The sequence below is a fragment of the Vombatus ursinus genome, unplaced genomic scaffold, assembly GCF_900497805.2.
Source record: "Vombatus ursinus unplaced genomic scaffold, bare-nosed wombat genome assembly UNPS02014973.1, whole genome shotgun sequence".
Taxonomy (NCBI): domain Eukaryota; kingdom Metazoa; phylum Chordata; class Mammalia; order Diprotodontia; family Vombatidae; genus Vombatus; species Vombatus ursinus.
Genome location: NW_020954751.1, coordinates 16,974,402 through 17,000,668, shown reverse-complemented (window position 1 = coordinate 17,000,668; position 26,267 = coordinate 16,974,402).

Genomic DNA, 26,267 nt, shown 5'->3' with positions numbered 1-26,267 from the left:
AAGATGCTATAGGGTGGATTCTAGGGGCATTTCTTCCACTCTAGTTCAGGTCCTCATCACCTCTTACCTCAACTATTGAATTAACTTTCTATTTGATCTCTCTGCCTCAGGTCTGTCCCATCTCCAATTCGTCCTCCATATAACTGCCAAAATTATTTTCCTAAAGTGAAGATCTAATCATGTCACTCCACTACTATATAAAGTCCAGCGGCTCCCTATTACATCTAGTTTAAAGACAGATTCCACTGTTTGACGTTTAAAGCCCTTTACAACCAGGGTACAAACTACCTTTCTAGCTATATGATTACCACTCCTTTTCTCTCACTTTACCATTCAGCCAAACTGCCCCTGTTGCTCTTTACACGTGGCGATCTATGTCCTATTTCTGTGCTTTTTGTCCTTTTGAGAAAGAAAAAAAAACTTGTTTTATTATTCTAAACTTTACAAATACCAGAAAACACGAACGTTTCCAATACAAAGAACATCAAGAAAAGATGGATTTAAATGAAACCATAAACTTGTTACATACAAGGTTTTTTTTAAGCACATACTTGATTCAACATGTTAGTTCTAAAACTGTTGGTGTTCCTGTTGGCCTTTTACCGTCCTTCTGATCTCCTCTGTACAGTTTTAAAAAATGTTCCATTGGCACTTTTCCCCTGCTTTTCTTTTTCTTTTTGGCTTTCAATCGCCTCTTCTCTCTTCTCCATGCCACCAGAACCCAACAACAACAACAGCAAACAACAACAACAAGAAAACCCAACCCAACCCAAACACAAAAATCAAAGAGCAATAAAAAAACTTCTCAAACAAGTTTGCAAAGTCAAGAAAAACAAATGTGCCTATTGGCCACATCCAACAAGATATATTTCGTTATGTACCTCTAGACATTACCTCTATGTCAAAGGGTAGAGAACATGCTGGTCGCCTGGAATCATGATTGGTAATTACATTGACTAGAGTTTTTCACTCTTTTAAAGTTATCTTTCTTTACAATGTTGTTATTCCTATATGCTTTGTCCTCTTTGTCTTTCTTCATTGTTCTCTCAAAATTATCACATATTTACATAATTATTTTGCATTTACTTATATCTGTGCTTTTGTCTCCTCTGATAGAATGTAAGTTCCTTGAGGGCAGGGACTGGTTCATATCTGTCTTTTTATTTGTAGTGCCTAGTAGGAACTTGTTGATTGATTCAGTGACTGATTAGAAAGAACCCTAGACTTGAGCTCAGGAGATTTGGTTCAAATCCCAATTCAGATAGTTACTAGTCATGTGATCATGTGAAAGACAATTCATTTCCTTGGTTTTCTGACTCTGCTCACTTCATTCTGTATCAGCTCATACAAATCTTCCTAGGTTTCTCTGAACCTTTTCCTTTTGTCACCAGTGACATGTGCTTTTATCAGTAGAAATGACATTAAAGCATAAGCAATGCCTTTAAGAGCTTTGCTGCTGTGTGCAAGGGCCGTGGGACCTTGCAGCTGAAACCTCATATCTCTATCTCTATCTCCATTGTCTCTCCCTATTACAATGTGAGGTCCTTAAGAACACAGACTCTCTCAGAGTCTCTCTGATTTCTATTTGTGTCTCCAGCACTTAGTAGATTGGGGCCTAGCACATAATTCAGAATTCAGGTGCTTAATGTTTGTGTGTTAAACTCAACAGATTACAACTGGTAGTGAGCAGCCTGGTCTGAAGGGACAGCCAAGACTGTTCCTGGAAGATTTCCCCACCCTAGTTTAATCATCTGGGAGTTCATTTACAGAATTGCCTGTAATCTAGTGAACATGTGTGAAAGAATCAAAATTAAATGACCAGCCCTTTCCCAGGGCCACAATCCAGCCCTTGTAATTGAATTGCATTTAAACCATTGGCAACAGCCTGGGCCTTCATTCTAGCAATATGCTTCTTGAAGGCTGCAGTCACCTATATTTTTTGTGGTTTTGCTAAGGGATGCCCAGAAAGGGCAGGAGCTGCTCTGGGATGTTTACTGGCGCTTACTGCAACATTTTGTGTGGGTATCTGTGTGTGTGTGTGTGTAAGTGTGTGTTTGTACATGTGTGTGAACATAGTCCCCATAACATTAGTCAACATGCCCACTTAGAAACTGGGCCTATTTAGGCATCCCTCCAGGAAACTGGGCCAAGAAAGCATCTTGTCACAGTGGTTTCAAGCCCTTAGCAGCAGCCAAGCTTGAATGAATCAGAATTTAGCACTGGAAAGGATCTTAGAGGCCATCTACTCCAAATCTTACTTCCATCTGAGGCAGCTAGTTGGTGTGGTGGTGGAGCGCTGGACTTGGAGTCAGGGACACCTCAGTTCAAATCCTACCTTAGACACTTACTAGCTGTGTAATGCTGGGCAAATCTCAGTTTCCTCGTCTGTCAAATGGGGACAATAATAGCATTTACCTCCCAGGGTTATTTTTGAGGATCAAATGACATCGTATGTAAATATACTTTGCAAACCTTAAAGTGCTATGTAATGTTAGTCATTGTTATTGTATCCATCTGCTTCTCTCCACTAACCTAGCCATCACTCTCATTCAGGCCCTAATCGCCTCTTGTCTAGACTACTGCATTAGCTTCCTAATCAATCTCCCTGCTTTTAGTTTCTCCCTCGTCCTATTCAACCTCCACACAACTGCACAATTTATATCCCTAAAACCAGGGGTGTTTCTCCTCTGCTCAAGAAGCTTCAGTGGCTTTTTAGTGTTTCTAGGATAAAATACAAACTCCTCTGAGTGTCATTTAAAACCTTTTAAAATCTGGCTTCATCCTATTCTTCCAGAATGATTGCCTGTTACTCCCTTTACGTGGTCTGTGTTTTAGCCATACCAGTCTCTGTGCTATTCCCCAAATACAGCATCACAGTCTCCATTCCGCCCTATCACATGCATTTGTACAGGTGGTCTGTCACTCTGGCTGCACTGCTTCCTTTTCTTCTCCATCTGGTAGAACTGCTAACTTCCTTCTAGCCAATAGATTAATCAGTCGTGCAACAAGCATTTATTAAGCTACTATGTGCTAGGCACTGTAACACTTAAGTTACACAAAAATATAAGCATAAAGACTAAAACAATCCTTGCCCACAATGAGCTTACTTTCCAACGAGGGAGACAAGCATATACCAAATTACAGACAGAAGAATCAGAGAGAGAGAAAGGAGAGAGGGAAGAGACACCTGCGAAGAGACACAATAAGAGAGACAGAGAGATAGAAAAAGGAGACAGAAATAGAGTGGAGATTTACGAGAGTCAGAAGAAAGATGGAGATCCAAAGAGGGAAACAGAAAGAGACCGACATACAGATAGAGACAGAATGGAGATGTGTGTGGGGGACTCTGAGAGGGACCAGGTGGGACCTCAGCCACAAGATCTGTCTTGTCTCTACTTTGTAAACTTTGCTCAGTGAAAGGACGGTCATTTGTTTTCCTAGTCTTCCTCTTAACCAATGTTTTTCTGTTGCCTCCACATTCCTGAAGCTGTTTTACTTCACAAAAAAACTAATCAATCAATCAATAAACATTTATTCTAAGCGGGGGCTCTGAGCAAGTGCAGTATTTGCTCAGCACATCTCAGGTGTCACCTCCTACAGACATTCTTCTCTGTTCCCATTAGTTGTTAATGATCCCTTCGCCTACCTCCACATTGCTTTGGGTTATGTAGATTTTGTGCATCACACAGAGGGCAATGGAAAGGTATATGATTGGTGTATTCAGGCTACAACATATAACCAATGAGAAACTAGGAAGAATAGGAATAAAGGATGTGATCAAAGAATTGTATGCTAGAAAGAGAAGACGGCCTGGTCAGGTGGCAAGAGTGAGGGATGACCGGTGGATGGCCAAACTGCTCCATGGGTGCCCTTGTGATGTCAGGAGAAATCAAGGAAGGCTTTGGCACACTGAGTGGAACTCAAGGGGAATGCTTTCAGCAAGACATGGATGAGAGTCTCATAGGATGATCAGGCATTGATGGGCTGTGGAGGGAACTCCCAAATCAATGAGATCATAGATGAATTTGAACAACTAAATAGGAATGTATTTTGTGCCTATTTATTTATGTACTTATTATTTTTCTCTGAGTAGCATGTAAACTCCTCAAAGGCCAAAATTGTTTTATTTTTGTCTTTGTAATTCTTGTACCAAACACAGTACCTGGCACACAGTAAGTGCTCAATAAATGTTGAATTGAATTGAACCATGAATCTCTTTTTCAGCATCTCTGAGAAGTGATCATCTCTTGAATCTCACCTCTGCTTGAAGACATCTAGTGACCGAGAACTCACTGCTTCCCAAAGCAGCTCATTCTACTTTTGGGAAGTTTTCCTTATATTGAATTAAATTCAGATCTTTCAGATCCAAATCCAGGGCTCTTCTCATTACATTATGTTGCCACTCTTCCCACTCACTTATTTACTTCATGTTCTGTTCCTAGGAAGTTATAATAATAACAAAATGTCTTCTCTATGTTATCCTATTTGCTCTCAACCACCCCTTGAGGAAGAGACTAGGAGTAGTCTTATATCCTTTCCTCCAGTGAGGAAACTGGGGCTTAGAGAAAATTAATTGTCTCGGCCAGGGGTGGGAAACCTGTGACCTCAAGGTCACATGTGGCCCTCTAGGTCCTCAAGTGTGACCCTTTGACTGAATCCAAACTTCACAGAATTGGGAATTTGTTCAGTCAAAGGGCTACACTTGAGGACCTAGAGAGCCACATGTGGCCTCAAGGTGTCAGGTTCCCCACCCCTGATCTTGACCATGGTCGCAGTATTAGTAAGAGATGGAGGCAGGATCCATATCTAGAATGAATCGGTCCATTCTAACTTTAAATCTCTGGTCTCTCAGGACTCCAGGTCTAGAAATTTCTCCATGAAATCCCACTAGAAGGTCAGAGTAAGCTTCCCAGGGCTGTGAGGAAAGCATTCTATAAACCTTGTAGCTGTTTAGATATAAAAACTCTCCTTGTCTTCTGGAAATGCCCAGTTTATGACCATCTTCCCCTTGTACTTTCCTTGAGTATGGAAGATAGAGCAGCAATAACTTTTTACCTTCATCTCTGCTCTGCTTCTATCTCCTAATCCTAATAGCTGTATTGTGGGTCTTTTTCATTATCTAGCAAGTGGTCCCTGGGAAAGGTCTCCTCCTAGTAAGGTACACGGGCATTTACTCTCTCCCCTTCTGTATTCCCTTTAGCTCAAGTATCTTGTTCTTAATGTCTCTTGCTTTCAGCCTCCCACCAATATCTACTGGGTTCCCCCACTGAAACAGAGAGATAAAAGATTGATAATATCTTAAAGGGCCAAGACTGAAGGTACAGAGGGTCAGAGATTTAGATCTTGAAGGGACCTCAAAGTCATCTAACTCAACATCTTCATTTGACAAGTGAGAAAACTGAGGCCCAGAGAGAGCAAGTAATTTGCCCAAAGTCATCCAGGTGGTAAATAGAAGAGCTAGATTTTAGCCCCCATAGGGATGTAGCTGGTATATTCGGAAGAACCTGAACCAGGAATCAGAAACATTGGTTTCTAGTCCTGGCCTGACTACTAGTTAGGGGAATGGGAATATTCAGGAGCTTTTAAGATCTGGTTAGCTGTGTGACCTTGGGCAAATCTCTTTCCCTTTTGGGAGCTCAGATTCTTCAGCTGTAAAATGAGGTAGTTGGACTAGATTATATGATCATGATGTTGTTCTCCATGTTCTTTTCTAGCTCTATTTTTTTCTGAGGTTCTGTTTTACTCTCTCTTTAATTTCTTAGGGACCAAAGTTTCAAGCTAAAGGTTGCTGTTGTTGTTTGTCCTTTGTTCTCAAAGAAAACCATGACATCAGGAAGGTGATGCCATGACATGCAAGTGAATTGGATTTAAGTGAGGGAGGGCTGTGCAAAATCACCAATATCACTTTCTCCTCTGGAACCATCTGGGTCCAGTGGTGACATGTAGATCAGAATGACTGGAGTTGGCCTTGGATGTAATGGGAACCAAGCTAAAGGAATTAACCTCTAATGGTGGAACTTCAGGTATACAGGAGCTCAGGAGAATTTAGAGGAGAGTGGGAAGATTCAGGAGCTTTTTAGATGACTTTTTGGGTATGTTAGAATGGGGATGATTTTTATGTATGGAATAAATTTAGGCTGAAGTCCCTTCCAACTCTCAAATTCTATGATTCTAGATGTCCCCCAAAATACATCATGCAGTAGGGTAGGAGTGAGGGGGTCTATTCTGTTTTCAAGTAATGCTACCCCTATCTGACAATGATGGTGGAAAATGTAATTGTCAGGAGGAGAGGGTAGAGGAGAATAGAATTCAATAGTGATTAAAAATATCCCTTTATTTGGTGCTGATGAAGATCTATTTGAGTAGGACTGATAGGACCGTTCATGTCTACTTATGTGGCAAAAATTCTGACCAGCTTCTATAATGGGGAGGAGCAGTATGTTGGAGAGTGAGGGGGGTAGGATGATACCTGCTAGTTTCTGACTGGAGCTGCTCCTTCAGTATAGAAATACAGACCCTTACTGACAAATACGTCAGTCATTTGATCTGTTCCTTCAACTTGTTTAAAAATAAAACACCTTCAGTCAAGCCAAAAGCCTTCCTTTGTAGGGAAAGAAAGGAGGAGAGGTTGAGAGAATTACATTCAATTCAAATAAATACAACAAATATTATTGAAGTTCTAGACCCTGTGCTAGGCACTGAAGGAGTTACAGATATGTGTTTCTCTGCTCTGAGGGAGCTTCAATAACACAGAAGTTATTCATTCATTCAATAAACATCAATAAAGTGCCTACTGCGTTCACTGCCTTAGACAACCAAGGTCATGTTGCAAAGAAACTGCCAACCTACATTACCCAAGGGAATTTCCTTATATGGAAGTTTTCTATATTAATAAAATCACAGCTTCAGTCTTTATGCCCATGCTTGCTGTATGCAGAGCACCTGTTGGATGTGGAGAGAGATACATGTACGCAACTTAATGCAGTACAAAGCAGAACATGATGATCAGAATTCACTATCAAGAATTTCCAAGTTCTTAGCTTCCAGGCAATATTTTTTTCCTCCTCTGGGCTCATATTTACATGAAGATTCAAACCTTTTTTTTTTTAATGTTTCTTCTCTCTTTTTGCCTTGCAGAGGACAGTTGAGCTGAATTTCCTAATATGGTTCTGAAGCCCCCTCTGGCCATAGCTCTGTATTTGGAAGGGGCATTGGATGCCGGCCTTATAACAACAGTAATGACCATTTCTGGCTAGGAACCAAGAGAAGAAAGGAAAGGAGAGAAGGAAAGAATAGGAACAGAAAGAAAACCAAACTAGGCTGTTGGATCTCAATGGCAAATATTTAGGCAAGATGGTCTCATATTTTGTAGCTAAATATTATCTGTGCATGTCATCCCCCTACCTCCCATGAAAAAAAAAAAGACCTGGTTTTCCTTTGCAAACTCAGGCCTTTGAAAGGCTTGGATGTGTTGCAGAGTGGAGGAGAGAAGTATTTGCAGCATGCTAAAAATAAATCCGGGCATCACTGGAATGGAACTTGCTTTTGTATCTGTCACATAAACTGTTTCCCAAAACACCCTTAAATAATGCAGCAAGCAGATGGAGAGAAAGATGAAGTGGTCTTGGCAGGGAGCAAAGATATTTGGCGATGGGATTGGCAAAGTGTGTGAGCTGAGAAATCTTGGTCCTACAGAAATCAGCCCTGAATTGTGATTGGAGGGAGGAGAAGTCTTTGTGTCCACAGGGAGGGAGACTGAGAGTTAACCTGTAAGCCAGAGGTCAGCTGGAAGAGTTCAGAGGGCCTTGGTCCTTTAGCATAAGTAATTCAGATCTTGGCTCTGGGTGCTGAGAGTGAGAGTTTCTGAGATGAGCAGGGCTAGAAGTTATTCTTGGCTGCCACATGTAGAATCCAGGAGAATCTCACCTTGTCTGTGAGGTTTTCTCCAGTTATTCCAATTCACTCTGACCTCCTTAGCAGTGTGTAGTACTAGTAGAAAGAACGCTGGATTTAGAGACAGAAGACCTGGGTTCAAATCACTGTTTATGACATGTATGGCCTTGGGAAACTTACTTCTACTCCCTGAGTGTTGGTATCTTCATCTGCAAAATGAAGTGGTTGTAAGAAATTATTTCTAAGTTCCCTTAGGGATCTACATCCTATGCTCCTATGAACTCCTAAAGCAGTTGGATTCCTTCAGGGCAGCTATTATGGATTTTTTTTATCTTTGTGTTTCCCAAGGGCCTGACACCTCAAGTACCTGAAGGGCTGCCAGGTTTGTGGGGGATTACATCTGTACTGCTTGGCCTTAAAGGTAGAAATAGGAGCAATGGGGAGAAGCTGCAGAAAGGCAGATTTTTGCTTAATGTCAGGGGAAAATACCCCCAAACAACTTCCTTACAATTAGAACTGTCCCCAAATGGAATAGGCTGCCTAGGGAGGCTGTAGGATCCTCCTCATGGGAGGACTTCAAGAAAAGGCAGAGTGACCATATGCCAGAGATGTCATAGAAGGGATTTTGGTTTAGGCAAGGGCTGGACTAAGTGGCCTTTGAGGTCTTGCCTAACTATGAGATTCTAGGATTTTAGTACAAAACCAAGTGCCTCAGGAAATGTCAAATGAATGTATGACACAACTGAGCACTTGTTAACACTAGCAATAGCTAGCATTTATATGGCAATTTAAGATTTGCAAGGCACTTTGCAAATATCTCATTTGATGCTCAGAACAATGCTGTGAGGTAGGTGCCATTGTTGTTGTTGAGTTGTTTCAGTTTTGCCTGACTCTCTGTGACTCCATTTGAGATACTGGAGTGGTTGCCATTTCCTTCTCCAGCTCATTTTACAGATAGGAAACTGAGGGAAACAGGAGTGACTTGCTCAGGGTCACATGGCTAGTAAGTGTCTGAGGCCAGATTTGAAATTAAGGAAGATGGGTCTTCTGCCCTAAGTGCCATTATTATCCCCATTTTACAGATGAGGAAACTGAGGCTGAGAGAGGTTAAGTGACTTGTTCAGAGTTAAGTGTTTGAGATAGGATTTGAACTCAGGCCTTCCTGGTTTTAAGCAGCCTATACACCTAACACCTGGCATCTAGTTGCATAATACTATTCTTAGATCAACCTGTGAACTCACTGATATGAGCAGTTCCTCCAAACTGCAGTTTATAACCCATCTCCTCATTTTCATCCATTGAGACTCTTGTTCAGATCCCCTTCTAAATCCTCTAAAAGGAGTCACTACACATTTTGGGAGTCTTTCTCTAATTCTCTTTCAACTCTTCAAGGTATTATTCTATACCTCTCCTCCCTTTCTTAGCCAAAGTCCTTGAAATATCTGCCTATACTTGCTGTCTTGAAACTCCTTGAAAAAAAGCTGTCCATACTTTCTGCTTTTACTCCCTATCTTTTCACTCCTCAATTCTTTGTGTCCTCTGAACTCATCACTCAACTGAGACTGTTCTTTCCAAAGTTACCCTTTATCTTGTACTGGCCAAGTCTGATGTTTTTTTCTCAATCCTCACCCTTCTTGATTCATTTGTTGCATTTAAAACTATTGAACACCTTCTCCTCTGTTCTTACTGTCCTTTCTTTGAGTTCTTATCACGCCACCCCTTCCTCGTTCTTTTCCTATCTGTCTGTTTGATACTTGTCTCCTTTCCTGGTTCATTATCCATATCATGTCTCCTAACTGTGATTGTTCCTTAAGGTTCTGTCCTAGGCTTTCTTCTCCCTCCACACTCTCTCTTGCCAATTTCATTGACTGCCATGAGTTTAATTATTATTTCTCTGTAGATGATGAGCAGATGTGTATACTTAATGACTGTCTCTCTCCTGAGCATCTGTCCTTCATCACCAGCTGCTTGATGGACATTTCACATTGGGCATCCCCATGCCATCTCAAGATCAATGATTTTAAAATAGAACTTATTGCCTTGTCTCTTCCTGCTTCCCATCTCCCTGATTGTCATATTACTGTCCTCCCAGTCACCTAGGCTTTCTACCTCATTATCATCCTTGTCATTTCACTCTCACTCATCACACATATCTAATCTCTTGCCAAAGTTTGCTGTTTCTTCCTTCACATCTCTCATTACTTCATCCATTCACATAATTGACTGAAAGATATAGAGATTATAAAATTCTAATTTAAAATTTTTTGTTGACTATAAAAAATATTTGATTTGGTAGAGCAAAATGATGATTTAAAGTCTCTTAAAAGACTTTTTGAGTTGGGAAGGACAGATATCATCTAGTTCAGGCACTTTTTTTTTTAATAGATGAGAAAGATGGGAAGGGTCATGAAGAGAGAGAGTAGCAGAGATAGACTTTGAATCCACATCTTCTGATTCCAAAGTCCTATACTCATTTCCACTATACCACACTCATCCCAGTTTTCCTCCAACAAGGCAACTCCCATATGTATGTCAAAATCACACATAGTTCCTTGAAAGATATAACCATTGAGATAACTTTGATGACCCCCTGAGATACCAAGTGAGTCATCAAATAGGATGAATGCTTGCCAAAGGTGTTTGCAACTGTTATGAAGAATGTTGAACTCAGAGTCCAAAAGGAAGAGGGATTCCTTATAGATTATGTGTGTTTAACCTTTTTTTGTATGTATCATGGACCCCTTTAGCAGTTTGGTGAAGCCTCTGGATCCTATTCTCAAAATAATGTCGTACAATACATAAAATAAAATACTTAGAATTACAAAGGAAACCAATTTTATCAAAATAAAGTTATACATATATACATACATATGTATACGTACATGCATACATATATACACATATATGTATAGTTATCCCTTCCACAATGCAGGGGTTAAGGGTATGGTGTCCCCATGGTCTGGAGAATCCACATAAAATTTTTGTCCCTCCTTTCATACCAGAGAAGAAGTCTGAATTATTATGGTATTAAAAGATAAAATATGTTGATATTATACAATGCTATACATATATTTTATGCATTTATGAGTTTTTAAACTTTTTCTGTGTCATCTGCTGGCCTTCGTGTGTCATCTATGACTTCTGCAAAACTCTCTCCAAATTCCTATTTAATTTATTATGCCAACTAGCATTATATCAAAACCATGATGGGGAAAGTCACTATGTGGAAGGGATAACTGTATATGTGTGTAAATATACATACCATGTATGTGTGTATGTATATATATGTGTTTGTGTGTACATGTGTGTATATACACATATACATTCCTATCTAGGTACACAGACCCCCTTAAAAGTCATATAGTAGTAAGTGAAGACTGAGGATTTACAGAGTTCTATTAATAACTCACATCTAGAAATGACTTTCTGTGCACATAATTATTTGCTCCCATTTTTCAGATAGAGAAACTGAGACTTAGAGAAGTTAATGAACTTACCTATAATCACATAGCCAGTAAATATGAGAGATGAGATTTGAACTGAGATTTTCCAGTCTCAAAGGTTAGCTCTATTCACTTTGTCTTATTGCTTCCAAAGTCGTTGGGGAATTTAGTATCTATTGAATGGAATAGGTAGGTGGTATTTATTTCTTGGGCCTCCATCAACAGCTCCTCTCCCTCACTTAATGTCACTAAGGTAGTAGGCCCTTGAAGGTGCTTTGTAGCCAGATTGGACTTGGAAGTGGGGGTGTTTCAATAGGGGATAGGGAATAGGGGATGAGTGTCATTTGCTGGAATGGAGCCACTTAGCTGAAATTAGATTATGTCATTAAGAACTGGACAAAGCCAGCTGAGATTCTTGGTCATTTTGACTTACTGTTGCTTATTAAGAGATGACTTGCAAGCTGCCACCGGTCCATGGATTGTGATACCTTACTTTCATAGGTGGAGCTCCTTTTGACATCTCTGCATGCTAAAGCATTTTTAAGGTAGTTTCCAGAGAAATTACTTCTCAGCTATATGAAAGAAAAAATTTTTTAGAAGACACAAATGTCTAGTTGTGATAAAATGACACCCTTTTTGCAAACCTGTGGCCCCCTAGAAAGTTTTTTAGACTTTCAAAAGAATAAACTGTAGACATAAATGGGAGAGAAGAGAGGATGGAGAACCAATTTTTATATTAGCTTCTGAAGAGTGCCTTTTTAAGAGTTTTATAATTCTCACTACATTTCTCTAAAATGTAGATTTTTATAAGGGGGTTAAGATAGCAGGACTATAGCTTCAGTTTAACTTCTCCTTTCCTACTAATGTCAGGGCTGTATTGTGCCCTTACTCTATAGGGACTAGAATCCATAGAAGGTTTAGGATTGGAAGGGACCATGGAGGTAATACTAAAAGTCTGCTTACTTCTCTGTGCTTGGCAAGATGGTAATTTATTACCATCTTAGAAGTCAGAGTATAATAATGTAGCTCTTCGTAGTAGGGACTAAGGATTTTCTAAACTCTTCATTTTACAGATGAGGAAACTGAGATGCAGTGAGGTTCAGGGACTCGCCCCATGTCACATAGTAAGTAACAGAGCTGGGATATGAATCCAGGCCCCTTGCCTTTAAAACATGTGCTTTACATAATGGAAAAGGGAGAAACAATGGGTCACGTGCTTGGATTGAGACAGCTTTCTGTTGTTAATAGGAAAGGACCTTCTTCATGCAAACTTAACTTGTACCTTAAAAGAGACCATATCCCTGGTGACCTTCCAATCTGTCATGGAGTTTGGAGGGCAGAAGGAGCACAGACACTCTTACAAGATAGGTGACCACAAGAATTGGGAAGGATATAGGAAGGGTGCACAGAAGAAAGACTTCCTCTTTTAGCCCTTTTTTCTCTTCTCTGGTATCCATACGAGATAAATTAATTACCTCCCCTGTCTTGGACAGAGAAGAAACCTAGCTTCATCTCTTTTCTCTCTTTCTCTAGGAGGCTAGGTAGCTTTTTATCAAGGAACAGGGTATAGGACAGATGTTGATTGTTGTTTAGTTACATTGTATTTGCAACAATTTTGATGAGTTTATGTCTTTAATATTATTGTTAAGAATTACATCTTCCACTCGTGGAGTTATTTTTGATGAATTGGTATGTTTGGACTGAACTAGTTTTCCCCAAATGTTTGTTATATATGCTTCATTAAATACTATTCTACCTCACTCTTGGACAAAGTTATTTTTATCTGTCAAATGCGGTTCAGCCTGCCCCAATATCCTATTGTCCACTTGCCAAAAATTCCAGGATTTTTTGTATGAGAAGGGGAGACTTTTGAATCTCTGATACCTTTTTCTGGAGCAATGTTCCTAACAGTCAGTCATCTTGTTTTACTTTAGATCCATTAAGTATTTCCTCTCTTCTTTTTCTTCCTCTATAAAGTAACCTTCAGTGAGAAGGACAAATAGTTTTCACACCTGCAATTAAAATAAAGTTTATAATCAAATCTATAAGTGAAGGAAAGATCAACTTGTAATATCAGGGCATGGAGAAGATCAGCCCAGATACTCAGTAGCTGTGTGACTGTAGGCAAGTTACTGTCTTTATGATCCTCAACTGCCTTGTGTAACATGAGGATGATACCTTACTACCTGCCTACTGGACACTTCCTATATGGAAGGCACTTTGTAAGAGTTAGAGTGCTACATTAACAAATAGCATATCCTTTCATTAGCAATGATAATGATCAAGGACCAATGACTTCAACAGTGTAGAATTCCTTCTACCTTTGTTAGCAATACATCTATAAACTATCTAGTCTTAGAGGCTTATCTGAGGCTCAGAGAGGTTATATGATTTGCTCATGGACATATAGCTGGAATTGGGATTTGAACTCAGGTCTTTCTGACTCCAACTCTATTACTATTTCTACTATGCCATGTTTTTTTCTCTGCTGAGCATTATGATAATAAATTGATACCCAAGAGAAATTAGATCCTTGAGGGACTGCTTTCTTTTTTCTTTCTTCTTTCTTTCTTTCTTTCTTTCTTTCTTTCTTTCTTTCTTTCTTTCTTTCTTTCTTTCTTTCTTTCTTTCTTTCTTTCTTTCTCTTTCTTTCTTTTTTTTCTTCCTTCCTTCCTTCCTTTCCTTCCTCTCTCCCTCTCTCCTTCCTTCCTTCCTTTCCTTCCTCTCTCCCTCCTTCCTCCCTTCCTCCCTCCCTCCCTCCCTTCCTCTCTTCCTTCCTTCCTCCCTCCCTCCCTCCCTTCCTTCCTTTCCTTATCTCCAGCACTTTGCATGGTGCCTTGCACATAGTAGACATTCAATAAATGTTTGTAGAATGGAAGTGGCAAGAATATTCATATACATGCCCTTTGTCACTGATACTTTTTAAAATAGATTTTTAAATCAGTATCTTATATCTCTTTTTATTGATAGATTATATTGCTTTCTGTTTCTGTTCCCTTTCCCAGAGAACAATCCCTTATAAAAATAATTTTTGAGAATAGAAAAAAGAAAAAGAAGAGAGAGAAATCAATAAGAGCAGCTAATACGTAAAAAGTGATTGATACTTAGGATCCTGGAGTTAGAGCTGGAAGGGATGTTAGAGTTGTCTAGTCTAGCCCTCTTATTTTATAGAGACAGAGGTTGTGACTTGCTTAAGATCATACAGATAACAAATGTCAGAGCTGGGATTTGAACCCTGGCCCTTTGACTCCACATTTAGCACTCTTTCCCCTGTGCCAATTCTTTCTATCTGGGAAGATTTCTTGTCACTCTGATCCCTCCAGCACAAACTAGAGATATGCTAAGAACATAGCAATAGCTACTCAGTTTATGAAAGGGTTAAAATTCTCCTCTTATCATCTGGGCCCAAGGGAGAAACAAACAGAAGTGGATTTGATGGTCTTCACAAAATCAGCCAGGCCAATTCTGTGATGCCTTTCATCTGAATTTCCAAAGGTGTCTGACCACCACTACTCTCCTTTCAAAGAACATGAAACATGAGTGAGTGATCCAGGGGCTAGTCAGACAGAGACTCAATTGTCTGATGGGGGCAATCAGGCCTTAGAAATAGGCTTTTCAAGAGCAGTGGGCCCTCTAACCTTTAATTGCTATATAGAAAATGAAATTCATTAGAATCTGCCTCATAGTGCTCAAAATGGTGTCAACCCTTTGACCTAAATACCCTGAACTTAGCCAATGTAGACCTTCATATAGACACACTCACTATACCTCCCCCAGTCCCTTTGATGTCTAGAATGTTGTCACCTGTAGCTTGGGTCTCTTAGTTACACCCAACTGGGGCTTAACAGCATCTCCTTCCGACTTGAAGCAATCTTGGCTGGATCCTATCTGAGGTTTTTGAACCCTTTGCTATAAAGAAGTTAGAGGTTTATTGACAATGTCAGAGTCATTTATAATATGTCTGTTAAGGTTCTTTGGTCAAAATCTGCTTCTGAAGCTACCTGACCCACCCCTTTTCCAAACAGTTGACAGCCCTGCTGTGAAAGCTTATCACAAAAACTCAATGGGCTTTCTTGCCATAACTTGGCACAAGAAAGAAAGTTTATCTCTTGGGAACCTTTGGAGTTGTGAACTGTTATGTGATTCGCTCCAAGGCGGCCCATTTTATCCTCGGGCAAACCCAGCTCAAAGGGAGATGGGAAGTCACTGCTCATATTGCTCAGGCCTCCTGTTATCAACGTGAGGCCGCATCAAAAAGACATTTGTTGTGGCATTTGACCCAGCCAAGGAATCTAAGACATTTAATGATGATTACACCATCATTATCTGCATCTATAAAGATAAACTTTCTCAGGGAGGAGGCTTGTAGCTAATCACCCAGTTTAGCCACTTTGTCAGAAATAAAGTGACCAAGCCAGATGAGTGAGGAATGTTGCTTCCGGGCCCCTTTTGCCACCTCAAGTATAAGGAAATCATAGTTTTTATCAATAAACTCCAGGAGAAGTAGCATGGTCGTGGGAGGGATGGCAGATGTGAAGTCAGAGAACTTTGCTTCAAATCTCAGTTTTGCCATTTACTACCTATTTCATCTTGTGTAGTCCAACCAGTCAATTAGCATTTATTAAGCACCTACTATGTGTCAGGCACTGCACCAAGCATTGGGGTATACAAAGAAAAATTAAAACGATTCCTTGCCCTCAAGAAGCCCACAGCCTAATGGCAGAGGCAACATGAAGAATGAAATATATGAAGAAGATACATACAGGATCAATTGGAGAGACTCCACAGAGGGAAGGCACAAACATTAAGGGAGATCAGGAAAAGAACCCCAAAGAAGATAGGCTTTTACCTGGGCCTGGAGAGTGTCAGTTTCCTCAACTATAAAAAGGCAGGGGGAGGGTGTCAAAGTAGATTACCTCTAAGTTCCCTTGCAACTCTAAGTTTATGATTCTGGATGGATCCCAATTAATTCGTTAGAAGGAAGACTTCATGCAATAGATCTAATTATGTCACTCCTTTGTTTAAAAGTTTTCAGTGGCTTCCTATTTCCCATCAAATAAGTGTAAATGCCTTTGCTTACTGTTCAAAGCTTTTCACTGTCTTGTACACTCCACCTTTCAAGCCTTATCTCATATTCGTCTTCCTGTATGCTCCCAGTAAAGTGAACTACCATTTGTCTCTCATCTCATGTTCCTCTTCCTGTACGCTCCCAGTAAAGTGAACTACCATTTGTCTCTCTCCCCCTCTAAAACGTGCCCAATACTTCCTATCTCCTTTCCTTTGCTCACACTGTTTCTTGTACCTGAAATACTTTCCTTTTTCCTCTTCATCTATAGAATTCCCATTCATCTGTTAAAGCTCAACTCAAAAGTTATCTCCTCTCTAAAGTCTTTTCTGACTTAACTAGCAGGCAAGGATTTTTTTCCATTCAGACTTCCCCTAAGATGGTGTGCAGCATTTCTTTAAGACGTCTCTCAAGTATTGTAGCTATTTGTGTCAGTATTTTATCTTTTTACTGAAGTCAAAATTCCATGAGGTCAGGGACTGGGACTTATAAAAATTTTGTGTCTCTTGCAGAACCTAAGTCAGTATGTGCTTAATCTATTTACTGAGTTGTTGAATGCATTGGAACAGCTTACTCAAAGGGTAGGATCTCACTCATCAATGAACCAAGAATTTCTTCTGATTAAAATCTGTAAGATTTGACTAGGTGTTAAAGAGTTTGCAAGTATCTGAAGGATGCAATAAGTGAAAGAATAGCATTATGTTGCTGGAGAAGGGAACAAGGAGGAGTACATAGGCTGAATGTTTGGGAAAATTTCCTGGCAGTGATTGCCTTCCTAATGGGTTACCTCCTCATAAAGAACTTTCAAATCTAGACTGTGTTAAAGAAGAAAAACTTGAGCGCAGTTCAAACATTGCACTAGGATTCAATTCAATTCAATAAAATGTTATCTAGAGTTTAGCATGTGCAAGGCACTGTTCTGGATGTTAGAGATACAAAGACCAAAATGAAATGTCTCTGCCTTCGTGGAGCCCACATTCTACTGGGGGCTTCAATATGTACAGAGATGAGTAAGTACAAGGTACTTGGAATAGGGAGAGATCATTGATTGATGTAGATGATAAAAAATACATGTCACAGAATTCCTTAAAGTTCATCTGGTCTGACCCCAACTTGAAAAGGAATCTCTCATAGAATAGCCTATACAGGTAGTCAGCCAGCCTTGGCTTAAATACCTCCAGAATAAAGGAATTTATCACTTTTTAAGGTATTCCAAGTCATTTTGGGGGATAGCTCTAGCTGTAGAGGCGGTGGAACACAGAGGAAGGACCATGGGATTTGGAGTCAAGAATCTAAGTATGAATTCTACTTCTACTGTCTAGCTCTTCTATTGTCTAGTTGTGTGACCACTTACAAATTACTTAATCTCTCTGGACCTCAGTTTCCTCATCTGTGAAATGAGGCAGTATGATGAGAAGATTCCTAAGTTCCCTTTTAACTTTTTATCCTAAGGGATAAATTAATAATTTTCTGAATGGACCTCAGTGTATTTTTGCATTTTTTGATAACCCTGAGAGATAGGGTAGAGGAGTGTGGTAGGTTATTTCCCTTCATTTTACAGATGGACAAATTGACATACTTTTACCTTCTCCAGACTGATGATGTATGATCATCATTTGTGAAGATGAGCTTCAAACTGAGGCATCCTGGCTCCTAACCCAGGTGCACTTTCCACGTCACTTCTGATCAGCGGGATATCAGCTTTGGGGCAGATTCCATTTCAAGTTCTTGCATTTCAGCTGTCAACCCTCAGCTGTTATAGTTGACATTGGAAAAACATTTTTACACTTCCTGTCCTAACTGTCTCTAGTCCTCCTGCTGCTAGATGGCTGGCAGGAGTCCTAGAACTTTTGAGAGATGACTGTTTACTGATGAAGACCATTGATCAATCCATTGTTAGCAGGTCAAAAGAACATAGGATTTAGAACTGAAAGGGAACTTAGAGACCATCTAGCCAAACCTTTTCATTTTACAGATGAGGAGAAATTCAGTGATTTGTTCAGGGTCATATGGGTAAAAAAGTAATAGAGACTAGTTTGAATCTAGGTCTTCAGATTGATTAAGACTCAACTATAGGCAAGACACTTGTAATTGGTTCTCCCCCAATGAAACAAAACAAAAAAAAGAACAAAATGTGAACCCAGGATCATAGTATCATAGATTTAGAGTTAGTAGAGATCAAAGGAAGTCATTTAAACCTAACCCTCCTTCCCTCTCCCTTCCCTTTGACAGATGAAGAAATGGAATCCTGAAGGTTGAAGTAGTTTGTCCCAGGTCACAAAGATTGTAAGTGGTAGAATCGGCACTTGAACCCAGGTCTTCTGATTCTAAAATCCAGCACTTTTCCCCCTGACTTATGCTGCTTCTCTAGTTGGGGGAGATAAGATATACAGATTTTTTAAAAAGCAATTAACAGTGCAAGATAGTACATGATTAGTACTAATTACAATCTCAATGAATTTGGCTAAGTCACTTCCTCTTTTTGTGCCTCAGTTTCCTCATATATAATATGAGAGGATTGGACCGGATGATCTCTAAGGTCCTGTCTAGCTCCAGGTACTTGGAGCATCAAGAGGTCACTGTGGGCTAGGGGAGCAAAGGGAAACTGCATGGAGAAGGAGGGCATTAAGAAGGATAGATAAGATTCAGATAGAGTGCAGGGGGAGACAGACACATTTTTTTTTTTTGGCAAGAGGAAACAGTGCAACAAAGAGCGAAATGCTTAATAGGATATTTAGGAATTAGCGAGTAGCATGGTCTAGAATGAAGAGACATGCCACATTCTTCTTTCTGTTAGGATAGCAGACCCGGGATTGTGAAATTCCTAGAGGAAACCAGTTATAAGAGGATTTGTCCATAATTTCATAATAGTTCATAGTTACAAAGTCCAGAAAGTCCTACATTATTTCATTTGGTCCTTACAAAAAGCCTGTGAGCAGTGCAAATGCTGTTATCGTGATGTTGTTGATAGAAGAGAAACCCGGAGAATTGATGTTCAACCATTAAAGTTATTTTTCTGAATTGCAGTGAGTATATCACCCCCTACTCAGTAAACTCCAGTGGGTTCCTACCAGCTCCAAGATCAAATACGAAATTCTCTGCTTGCCACTCAAGGCTCTTCATAACTAGCCCCTCCTACTTTTCCAGTTTTCTTATATCTTGCTCCCCAACTTGTCTTCTTCCATCCAGTGACACTGACCTTCTGGGTGTTCTGTGAACAAGACACTTATCTCTCAGCTCCAGACCTTTTCTCTGGCTGTCCCTACGCCTGGAATGCTTTCTTTCCACATCTTGCTTCCCAAGCTAAAATCCCACTTTCTACAGGAAGCCTTTCTCAACCCCTCTTAATTCTAGTTCCTTCCCTCTGTTAATTATTTCCAATATATTCTACACAGAGCTTATTTGTACATGTTTGTTTGCTTGTTGTCTCTCATTAGATTGTGAGCTCCTCAAGGGCAGAGCCTTTTTGCCTTTTTTTGGGGGGGGGGGATATCCCTAGCATTTAGCAGAGTGCCTGGCATTAGAGTAGGCATTTAGTGAATGTTTATTGACTGACTGACTCAGATACTGAATTACAAGGCTAGGATTCAGCAATGGATCTTATATCTTCAGTGATCTTTTCATCTGTGTTCAGTGATCTTTTCATTTACCACTCTGTCTTCTGGATAAAAAGGATTCCCTCTGCTATGGCTGAATTCTCCTTAAGAGTGATGCTCCCTTCTAGTTGTGGGACTGGGGAGGAGGAAGAAAGGGAACAAGCATTTGTTAAGTGCTTACTATGTGCCAGGAACTATGATAAGCACATTACAAATAATACATCATTTGATCCTCACAAATACCCTGGGAGTTAAGTGTTTATTATTCCCATTTAACAGTTGAGGAAACTGGGACAGACAATGACTTACCCATGGTCATATAACTATTAAGTGTCTGAGGCTGGATTTGAACTCAAGTATATACTCTTTTTGATGATTATAATGATTTATAATGGTTTATAATAGTATTTCATCACAATCATATACCAAAACGTGTTCAGACATTCCCCTATTGATGGACATCCCCTCAATTTCAATTCTTTGCCACTGCTAAAAGAGCTGCTATAAATATTTTTGTACACATAGATGCTTTTCCTTTTTCTTTGATATCTTTGGGGTACAGACCTAGTAGTGGTATTGCTAGGTCAAAAGGCATGCACAGCTTTATAGCCCTCTGGGCATAGTTTCAAGTTGCTTTCCAGAATGATTGGATCATTTCACAACTCCACCAACAACGCATTTGTGTCCCAATTTTTCCATATTCCTTCCAACATTTGTCATTTTCCTTTTCTATTATGTTAGCCTATCTGATAGGTGCGAGACGGTACCTTAGAGTTGTTTTAATTTGCATTTCTCTAATAAATAGTGAGTTAAAGTATTTTTTCATACGATTATAGATAGCTTTGATTTCTTCTTCTGAAAACTGCCTGTTCATATCCTTTGACCATTTATCAGTTGGAGAATGACTTGTATTAATTTCACTCAGTTCCCTATATATTTGAGAAATGAGGCCTTTATAAGAGAAACTTGGGACAAATCCCCCCCCCCCCCCGCCCCAGTTTCCTGCTTTCCTTCTAATCTTGGCTGCACTGGTTTTGTTTGAGCAAAACCCTTTTAACTTAATGTAATAAAAATTATCCATTTTACTTCTTGTAATCCTATCTCTTGTATGGTGAAAACTCTTCCTTTATCCATAGATCTGACAGATAAAAGTTTCCATGCTCCTCTAATTTGCTTACATCACTTTTATGTTTAAATCATATGCCCATTTTGACATTTTCTTGGTATATGGTGTGAGATATTGGTGTATCCTTAATTTCCGCCAAATTGCTTTCATTTTCCCAACAATTTTTGTCAAATAGTGAGTTCTTATCCCTGAAGCTTGGATCTTTGGGTTTATCAAACACTTGATTACTATGGTCATTTACTACTATGTATTATGTACCTAATCTATCCCACTATCTACCACTCTATTTCTTAGCCAGTTCCAGATTATTTTCATGATTATTGTTTTGTAATACATTTTGAGATTTGGTACTGCTAGGCCACCTTCTTTCACATTCTTCATTGATTCCTTTGATATTCTTGACTTTTTGTTCTTCCAGATGAATTTTATTATTATTTTTTCTAGTTCTATAAAATAATTTTTTGGTAGGTTGATTGGTATGGTACTAAATAAATAAATTAGTTTAGGTAGAATTGTCATTTTTATTATATTGCTTCAGTCTACCCATGAGCAATTAATATTTCTCCAGTTGTTTAAATCTGTCTTCAGTTGTGTGAAAAGTCATATAGTTCCTGGGTTTGTTTTGTCAGATAGACTCCCAAGTATTTTATATCTTCTGCAGTTTAAAAAAAATGGACTTGCCTTCCTTTTCATTCCAGTGTTTCTCTTTTTTACGCTCTGTGCTTTGAAAACCCCAAGATTTCATGCCCTTAGAGATATATTGCTCCCTGAGGCAGAGTCCAGGACAATGGTTTTAGAACCATTTTTGGCAGGGGGCCTGCTTCACCTCTCCTCTCTTCTCCAATTTGAGTTGAGAATGTTTAGAGATATTCTGAAAACTTCATCCAGACAACGTACCAAGCCATGCATTGGTTCTCTTTGTCATTATAGGCCGACATACCCATTTGTGGTTGCTGGCCCCACCCTACGTTTCTAGCCTTATCTCACCATGTCTCTATTATCTTTGTATCTCCCTCAGTGCCTAGCACAGTGCTCTGTAAGTATTAGATATTTAATAAATGATCATTGAACAAATGAATGAATTAGATAGAGCCAATTGGACCGGATATCAGGAGAGCAGTTTTTGATAATAACTACTCATATTTCTTTTGTGCTTTATGGTTTACAAAACACTTTCTTTCACAACAGCCCTGTGATGTAGGTGATAAAAATAAGTTTAAGGACCTACTATCTCCACAACCTAATTGTATGATGTTTGGCTAGTCATCCAACTTTTCTGGACCTTAGTTTCCTCATCTGGGAAAGAATAATATCTGACAAGGTTGTTGGGGAATCAAATGAGGTAATGTAAGTCAAATTATTGAGTAACCTCTAATGTTATACAGAGGTAAGGTATTAGTATTTTTAATTATAAAATGAGAAATAGCATGGTATAGTAAAGAGAGGTCTAGTCTTGGAGCCAGGAAAACCCGGGTTCTTGTTTCTAACACCTATTGACTGTAAGACTCTGGGCAAGTCAATTGCTGAACCTCTTAGTACCCTGGGCAGCTCTCTCAGTGCATACATTGCAGAGAAACTGCAGATGTGCATTGCTAAAGAAAGATTCCTCCCCTGAGAGTTCTGTCAGTGAAATCATAGGTCGGTGCCTATCCTGGTATTCTATAAAATGAGAGCTGTGCTAGATCATCTCTAAGGTCCCGTAGCAGGCACATAATAAATGCCCCTTGAATCCTAGAGAGGTGTTGTTTTGGGGCGATCAAAATGAATGGAATAATTATTGAGTGTTGTAAGAGTTCTTTCAGAGAAAGCATAAAAAGAAAGCAAGGTATAATGGAAAGCTCATTGGAACAGGAGTCAGAAGACCTGGGTTTGAGTACTTGGCTCTGTTGTTCATCAGTTGTGACTCCAGGTCAGTCAGTTTACCTCTTTGAGTCTATAAAATGGTAATTCTTGTACCACTTTTCTCACAGGGTTAATGTGGTGAAGGTTCTTAGTTATCCTTAAAGGCTTGAGCCTTTAAGCCTTGATTTGGAGTCAAGGGACCTGCGGTTGAATACTGGCTTTGCTTCTTACTTCCAGTGTGATCTCGGGTACACTTTACCTCTTTGAGACTCAGGTTCTTCATCCTTAAAATGGACCACATGATACATAAGGTCCTTTCCAACTCTAAATAGATGATCTTATTAAGTCATTTCCAGACATGTGGGAACCACTTGCCTTCTAAGCTAAAGAATTAATAAGGATTGGGGGTGAGAAGAGGTAAACCAGGAAACCAATATCCTTTCTTTTTTGGCTTCTTGCTCCTTGCCTCTTTTCCATGGTGATGATGGAAGAGCAGGATGCCAACAAGGGGAGGAGAAGACGGCACTCAGGGACCGGCTTACTCACGCCTCAGCTCCGGCTTGACTCAAACTCGTTGGCTTGGCATTATATAATTTTGCTAACAGATGGCTTTTGCTCACTGACTTCATTTACATAGACTGAGTGTATGTCAAGGAGCAAAGCCCTTTGGGCGAGCGGCCCCTTGCGGGTTGTTGACAGGATTATAAAAGCTCCAGCTTAAGAAAAAATTAACTTATATATACAGAGTATGTATATACACATTGCATACCCACCCTTCATCCTTTACATACACATATCCCTGTGACTTGAAAGACACTGGGCTATTAAAAAAAAAGTTTTCTTTTTCGGATGTTCAAGTGGAACCTCTTAAAGGGTTTGGTTCTTTGACAATATCTCCTTTATGTACTGGGAACCATCAAACCAGGACATTGTGTGTTTTTGTAGGTGGGTGGGGAAGGGGAGGGGTGGGAGGCGGTGAGGAGAAAGGGTTGCTGGGGCCCCGACAGTCTCTTGACACCATTTCATTTCCTCTAGGAGTTTTTCTTGGCCATCTCTGTGGTGCTTTTTGATAATGAGATAATGCCGTGGCATGGCTGGCATAATTCAATTAACCATATTAACAGATCTCCTCTCAGATCAACACTGCCTGTCAGATTCCCTGGAAGAAAAGGAAATGTTTTTCTTTTCTCATGACATCTGATCTCCATTAGGCAGCCCCTTGCCTATAACTGGGATAACAGGAAAGCTACCATGACTGTAATTGACAAAGTTAGGAGGTGGAGGGGGTAGAGTGGGAGAGTGGGGAACTGAGGTTCCCATTGGCTCCTGCCACGGGGGTCTGGGGCTCCCATTGGCTCCTCCCCTGCATAGGGCACATCAGGCTGTTGACATGCCATGTGGCAAGCGGGTGGGTAGGAGAGAGGCATGGCAGAGTGGGAGGACCTCACAGGAGCTTGTCCTCTGAGGCTGTCCTGAATGTCCTTCCTTGTTCTCCCTTGCAGCCTGATTTAATAGAATCAGCGCTCACGTCAGCCCGGAGCTGCAGGCATGACCAGGGAGGGGAGGGGAGTTGGGAGGAAACATCAAGGACTCTGGTGGGCAGGCAGGCAGTAAAACTTCTCCGGGCCTCTGAAAGGGTCCCCTTAAATAGGTTCGGTGGCAGGCACGTGTTGTGGACAACAGAAGGGCCTTGTTTAGTGAGGGAGAAAAGGCCAGCAGTTTTGCTTCTCTGGAGCCAGATTTTTAAGCCATAATTGGATGTTGTCACCCTGCCAAAGTAAAGGCAGAGAGGGCCACTGAGGGAAAGCTTCACCAGCCCGCCTGCCTTCTAGGGAGCAGCCAGGGTCTGAGCTGAAGTCATTATAGCATAGGTCTTCCTCTGTTTAAAGGGGAAAAAAAATACACAGGCCCCCAACGAATCATCAAATTGAAATCTGCCCATCTTCATCTTTGTTCAACTGGGCAGAGGGAAAAGAAAAAAGAGAGGAGAGTCAGGAAAAAGTTTGGAGGGGATGAGTGTTCTATCAAGGAAATATTGAGACTGGGCAACATCGAGAGCTAATGGGATCCTTCCATTGGCCACTCAGAAAAAACAAAGAAATCTCAGTGTCCCAAATAGGAGGTAGGGTCCAGAATGGGGATTTTAGAGCTGGATAGGAGCTCAGAGATCATTTAGTCTAGCTAATGGAAGAGATTTGCCCAAGATCCTACAGCTAATAAATGGCAGTGCTGGAAAGACGGGGCAGACTGCAGAAACATTTGTTTATTTATTTGTTCTCATTTTGTTCACCCCTCCCCTTCTTTTGCAGAGGTGGAGGACTATGGATGTGGAATATGACATTTATTGTCAGATACGGCTGATATGCTGATTGGATTTGCTAAACTGTTTCCCTGCTTATTCCCCCTCCTCAGCCCTCCACCTTTTCATTTGCTTTTAATTACAAGAGGGCTCACTGGGTAATGGAAGGGAAGGGGGAGAGATATTCAGAAACGAAGGGGATATAAAAATCTATCAATAAACATTTTTTAAAATGTCTAGGGGGTACAAACCCAGGGCCTCTACTTCTAGAGCCAGGGAAAGCCATAGTTACCCAGACACAGCTTCTCCTCTGTGTCTGAAGGATGTCACAGAATGAATTAAGTGTGAAGGAAATCTAGGCTGAGGACAACAGAGGAGGGGGCCCCCTGCTTGTGGCAGGAAATGTCTTCAGATTGTGAGTTTGGGTGGATCAATCGCTGCATCTGTAAAAATGCTTGCGTCAGTCTCCATTTGTGGTGGCTCGTGAGGCAACTGTGTGTTGAGTGTGTGTGAGACAAATGTGACTAGAGAGTAAGAAGCCGGGGCTCTGCGTGGCGTGTGTTGGCACGGCGGAATCATAGAACGTCGGAGCTAGACCAGATCTGAGAGATGATTTAGTTCTCGGATCAGGGGTCACAGATTTATAGTCGGAAGGGACCGTAAAGGTCATCTAATCCAACACCCTTATTTGAATGACGATGGACCAACTCGGGGAAGTAATTAACCCAAGGTCACGTCGCTATTCAGTGCACCGATTTGGGATGGGCGGGGCAGCGGGCCTGGCCCGCAGGTGCTTCTGATTGCCCTTCAGCCTGAGGGGAAGGGGTGGAGTACCAGCAGGTGTTGTGGCAGCGGGCCTTAGAGGAAAGGTGAAAGGATCACGGGGTTAGAGCCGGAAAGGACTTCCGAGGCTGTCCAGTCCAAAGCCCTCATTTTACAGAGAAGGAAACTGAGGCCCAGGGGAGTAAAGGACTTGCCCAAAGTCACACAGATAGTAAAGGTA